The 6000-nt window shown below is 45.1% G+C and overlaps 1 protein-coding gene across 3 annotated transcripts in view; it reads left to right on the top strand.

The window, feature by feature from the left end:
- Positions 1–261: 261 nt before the first annotated feature.
- The window catches only part of abat (4-aminobutyrate aminotransferase), a 210519-nt gene continuing 204780 nt past the window's right edge, over positions 262–6000 (top strand). The window contains exon 1 of one of the 3 annotated variants that reach the window (XM_041205746.1): positions 262–350. The gene's annotated coding sequence lies outside the window, so the exon portion shown is untranslated. The remainder of the gene's footprint in view (positions 351–6000) is intronic. The other 2 variants (XM_041205748.1, XM_041205745.1) reach the window with 2 other exon arrangements.

The following is a 6000-nucleotide window of genomic DNA, read 5'->3' as shown; positions in this document are numbered from 1 at the left end:
AGCAGCAGGGCTTTTGTGTGTGTGTGTGTGTGTGTGTGTGGGACAGCAGTAAAGTGACAGTGCATTTGTTTGTCAGTCACTCAGGGGCTGAGACGTCATTGGTCCTGTCTCCCGCCCAGCTCGCGCTTTGACAGTTGATTGAGTTTGTGCAGCGACTCGGGAGCTCACCATTCAAAAGGCGCTGCTTCCCGGAGCTTCTGCTGTCTCTCACACACCTCTCCACACTCAGTGCCACTTCCCCCTCTCCCTCCCACCCCACCCACCACCACCACCACCACCCTCCCCACCCCGCCATCCAGCTCAGCCGCGAATGCTGATTCACGTCTGAGGCACATCACATCGCCGCCGAGGTAAGCGACCGCCTGCCTTTCTCTGCTGCCAGGGCTGCTTCTTCTAACCAGAGATCCACGTTCGCGGCCGCTCAACATCAGCCCGGGGGTTGGGGGGGGGGGGGGGGGGGGGGGACGGGACACGACACTGACGGTTGGTGCTGATGCTTGTTTGTTTTTTTTTGGTATTGGGGAGGGGAGGTGGGATAATCACGGCAGCGAGTTTGTGCACCATCGCTCTCCATCCAGCAGGATCCGGCTGATGGTGGTTCCAGGTCCTTTGCACCAGTCCCATGGGAAACAGGCGGACTGCGTGCGGCTCTGAGACCCCGACTCCGCTCCCAGAGTCAGTTTCGTTTCCAGCTTTTTTTTTGTTTAGGAAACCCCAAAGAGTACAGGCTAAGCTGGTTGAGGAAACGGAATTGCTGGTTGACAATTAAATCTTTGCGTATGTGGCCCCCATGGTGAATTGCTGTAGTCCTGGTCGGATCTTGAGAACAGTTCCCGTGTAGTAGCACACATTTTAAAGGGGCTTGATGTATGCACAGTATTGTTTTATTTTAAGCTTTGGGCCAAACGAATGTACCATGCTTTATAGAAAGACTCGCCTTGGCACTGTTACACCACAATTCCGGAGCTGTGAGTATTGGTGGAAAGTGGCAAGTCTTTTTGAGGTTGTTTACAAGAATCGAATATCGTAACAGCATGATAAGGGCACCATGGAGAGATATCATTGTGGAACTACTTCTTCCTTCTCCCTTCAAAAAGCACTTGTGCCTCTAGGCAAGGCCGTTGTCCTGAGTAATTAACTGCAGTTTTTATATGTCAAATAATTATATAATTGATAAAAGCAAAATATTGCAGATGCTAGAAATCTAGAACAAAAACACCTAGAAAAACTCAGCAGGTCTGACAGCATCTGCAGAGAGGAATGCAGTTAACGTTTCGAGTCCGAATGACTCTTCATCAGAACTAAGGAAAAATACAAAAGAGGTGAAATATAAACTGGCTTGGGGGGGGGCGTTGGGATAGGTAGAGCTGGATAGAGGCCAGTGATAGGTGAAGATTGCCAAAAGATGTCATAGACAAAAGGACAAAGAGGTGTTGATGATGGTGATATTAGCTAAGAAATATGCTAATGGGACATTAAGGGTAGAAAGCAGGACAAGCAAGGGACAGATAGCCCCAGTGGGGATGAAGCCCAAGATCAGCCATGATCATATTGAATGGTGTGTCAGGTTTGATGGACCATATTTCTTGTGTTCTTTTGTTTCCTCAGCAGTCTCAGCAGCGGCCTTTTAATTGGCTGCAGCCAGTGATATCTTGCCTGGGGTCCCGTAATGTGTCAACAGGGACTGGGCCACCCAGTTTGGTCCCAGCAATGGGACAACCTGTGATTTGGCAAAATTCTGACCCTTGAATGTGTTGTTGCCTTCAAAATCCATGCCCATCTTTCCTGTCACTCTATGTTTGAGTTGATCCAGTCAAGAAGCCTTGTTAGAGCATTGAAAAAGGTGTAATCACAATCACAATTCACATCCTTTGTGGCTGTGACCATGGTGTACCATCCCTCTCTGTTCTTCTCAATCTCTCTGCAGCTTCAAACACAGTTAACCACATCATTATCATCCAACATCTCTCCTCCACTGTTGAACTCAATGAGATTGACCTCACTTAGTTTCACTTTTAGCAACTGATCATTGCTATAGCATCTCCAGCAATAGCTTCTCTTTCCATTGCAATTTTTACTTGTTAATCATTGGGACGACAGAAGCCTTTGCCTGCAACCCCTAGCCAAATTGCATTCCTGCTACTCATTCCAAGCTCCTCCCTGGTCACTGTCACAGATTGAACCAAATTGTTTTCAGCTTCAGTGTCCAGTTTGGTGTTGACTCACATTTCCAGCCCCATATCGTATCTCTCACAAAGACTATCTATTTCCACCTTTGTAACACTGTCTATCTCCATCCCTGCCTCAGCCCATCTGCTGCAAAAACCTTTATCTCTGCTTTATTGCTTCCACACTCAACTATTCCAATGTTATCCTGGCTGGCCTCCATAATCCATAAACATTAACCCATTCCAGCTCCTTGCTAATTCCACACCATTCCAACAACCCATTATTTCATTATTGCTGGCCTACACTGTCTCCTGGTCCTTTAATACCACAAATTTATTATTCTCATCCTCATATTTAAATCCTTTCATGCCTCACCACCCCATCAAGCCTCTATATCTCAATTTCAACCCTGCATCCACCAGAGAACTTTGCCTTCCTCCAATTCTGACCTTTTGTGCATCCCCCACTCCTTTGACCTGAAAATTGGCAGCTGAGCTTTAATTGTTTGCCATAGATCATGGTGTAGAAGGTGACCTGGCATATAAGCTGACTCCATATTTCAGCCCCAAAAAATTGTGTTTTTGCAAAATACTCAGCATATAAGCCATGATATGCTATACTTGCATTAGTAGTCAGCCTCAATTTTTTGCCACACAAGTGCATATTTTACTAACCTCATAACTGGGCACAAGAGATCGAGCAGATATTGCAAAGATGCGCGAGAGTTTAAGACACCCACACAGAGCAGACCTACCCTCCCCACACCCCGTGGCGAATGACAAAGAGAAATGAGTCTTCCAACAAAATGAATGAAATATGAAGCTGGTTTCAAGCGAAAAGTGGTAACATTTGTTAACTCGTCAGAATAATGAGCTGCAGCAAAGGAATTTGGTGTTAGTGAAAAACCAGTGTGAGAATGGAAGAAGAAGGAATCCATCCTGAAGAAGATGCCCTGATGCGCCTGAGAACAGGGACCAGCCACTGGCCTGATCTTGAAAAGCATGCATCGGAATAGGCCCTTGAAAATCATCAGAATGGTTTCATCATCACCAGAAATGTAATGCATATATATATATATACGCATTTAAGTGGGCCACATCAAATCCTGAGCCCAGCAAAGATTCAGAGCATCAGTTAGTACTTTATAGAATGAAAATGTTTAGTGTTGCAGCAGAAGACCAAGGTTGCAAAGATTCAGAGCATCAGTTAGTACTTTATAGAATGAAAATGTTTAGTGTTGCAGCAGAAGACCAAGGTTGCTCAGAGACTACCGAAAGACCTTGATGCCAAAATCACCAGTTTCCATTGGTTCATCATCAGACAGCGGCAAAAACACGAGTACCCATAATGCCACATCGGCAACATGGAAGGAACACCCATGAATTTCAACATGCAAAACAACTGAGTGGAAAGGTTCGAAAACAGTTCTAGTGAAAACTGGGTGTTATTTCTTTGCGGGCGCCTCTTGATCGCATTGGTTATGTGGATCTGAACATGTCCGACACTAATAAGCCACATTCTTTACATAGGTCACTGGGACGCCTATTCCATGCATTATCAACCCGTAACTTCACTCCATCCTCATCCATCCAATGTTGTCATGGACAGGCACCAAAACTCCTGTAGGGAACTTGATTTTCAGCATGTTTTTATATTTAAAAATTACCATAAGCTTTAATGCACTCTGGAATTCCTTCCTTAACCACCACCCTCCCCCTCAAAACCTACCTCTTTAACAAAGATTTTAATCACTGCTCCTAAGATCTCTGATTACATTCCTACGTTAAAGACAGGGCAAGTTGTTGTCAAAAGCTGGACATTTTTGCACAGAACAAAGGCAGAAATATTTAATCAATATATTTTATGTAATACCTTAAGAGTTAGAGTTTTTTTATTTTCAGAAACTTGAAACGGCTTCTCTTCCTGCTCCCACACCGTTACCTCTGGTGTTGCCCAATGATCAATCCTTGCCCCCTCCGATTTCTCATCTACACATTGCACTTTGGCAACATCACCCGAAGGCACAGCATTAGTACTGTGACAACAGCCAGCTCTACCTCACCACTACATCTCTCAACTAAATTAAGCTAAATTATCAGATTGCTAATCCGATATCAGTGCTAGATTGGCAGAAATTTTCTCCAATTAATTATTAGGAAAACTGAAGACACTGTTTCCTGAAAGGCCCCAAACTCCGTTTCCTAACTACCAACTCCATGCCTCTCCCTGGCAACAGTCTGAGATTAAGTCAGTCTGTTCGCAAGTGTCACATTTGATCCCAAGATGAGCTTCTGACTTCATCTTTGTGCCATCTCTGAGACTGCCTATTTCCACCTCAGTAACATTGCTCGACTTCACCTTTGTCTCAACTCATCTGTTGCTGAAACCTTTATCCATGCCTTTGTTACCTCAAGACTTGACTATTCCAATGCACTCCTGGCTGCTCTCCCACATTCTACCCTCTGTAAACTTGAAGTCATTCAAAACTCTTCTACCTGTCTTAATTCACAACAGTCCCCATTCCCCTTATCGACCCTGTGCTTGGTGACATTCATTGGCTCCTGGTCAAGCAATGCCTTGATTTTAAAATTCTCATCCTTGTTTCCAAATCCCTCTTTGACCTTGCCCCTCCCTATCTGTGTAATCTCCTCCAACCCCACACCCCTTCGCGATTTCTGCGCTTCTCTAATTCTGGCCTCCTGTACATTCCCAATTATAATTGTTCCACCATTGGTGGCCATACCTTCAGTTACCTGGGGCTCAAGCTCTGGAATTCCCTCCCTACAATTCTGTCTTTCTACCTCACTCCTTTTTTTAAGATACCTCTTAATACCTATCTCTTTGACCAAGCTTTTGATCATCTGACCTAATATTTCCTTATGAGGCTCGGTGTTGTATTTTGTTTTATAAAACCTATTGTAAAGGGCCATGAGATATTTCCTTATGTTAAAGGTGCTGCTATATGTTGTTGTTGTAATATCACAGAATGCTCCTGACATAAGGAACCAATTGTTAGGATCTTGTTTATGTTGTTTGATCCCAAGTCAGAAATAGCTTTGAAATAAGATTTAAAAATGATATTTCATTGAGATCTCAATCTGTCTCATTCATACTACATTGAAGATACTGTATCAATTCTTACAATGCCACAATGAGACATTGCTAGAGTTTAACATGGTTTGGATATTAAGGGGGCTAAATTCGATAGCCCCCAAAATGGATGCAGGGGCGCATTTAACCTGTGTGTGTTGATTGCACGCAGGCAGCACATCAACTTTGTGTTGCCCATTCACCTGTACCCAGCCAGCGCTAACTGTTTTGTTTATTGGTTGGATGCGTCAGCAGGGGCCAATATCTTAAGTGCCGAGCATCATGTAAAGCTAGATTGTACTGCTTAAGGCTAGTTTGCACCTCTTAAAGGGCAGGTACACGATTGTTGGAACAGGTACAGGGAGCCATGGCTGAAGTGAGTCTGATCTGGGAGTGTATGCGGAATGGCATGGGAATCCAACGTTTTCAGACGCTGTACTTGAGTTCTTGGTGGAGGAGGTGCAAAGGAGAAGAAATGCCCTAGTGGGGGCTGGGTAAAAGGGGGGGTGGTGGGTAGTCTCGCGGGTTGGGAGGTTGCAGAGAGGGGGAGGCCATGGGGTTCAGGAGCAAGGGCAGAGAAATGGCTGTTAGCAGCCAATCCCCTGTCCCAGTGCAGAATGAGGGACATTCCCCCACCCACCACCCCCTCCAGCTGACATACAGCTTTACCAGTCCTGCAGGCTGTATGTCAGCAGGTCCACCTGGAGCTGGGAAGATTGAAGCAGAGGAGGGAAGAGGCCT

This window comes from Carcharodon carcharias, chromosome 15 (genome assembly GCF_017639515.1).
Source record: "Carcharodon carcharias isolate sCarCar2 chromosome 15, sCarCar2.pri, whole genome shotgun sequence".
In the NCBI taxonomy this organism is placed as follows: Eukaryota; Metazoa; Chordata; class Chondrichthyes; order Lamniformes; family Lamnidae; genus Carcharodon; species Carcharodon carcharias.
Note: the sequence above shows the minus strand (reverse complement) of the source record. Positions and strands in the feature narration are given on the sequence as shown.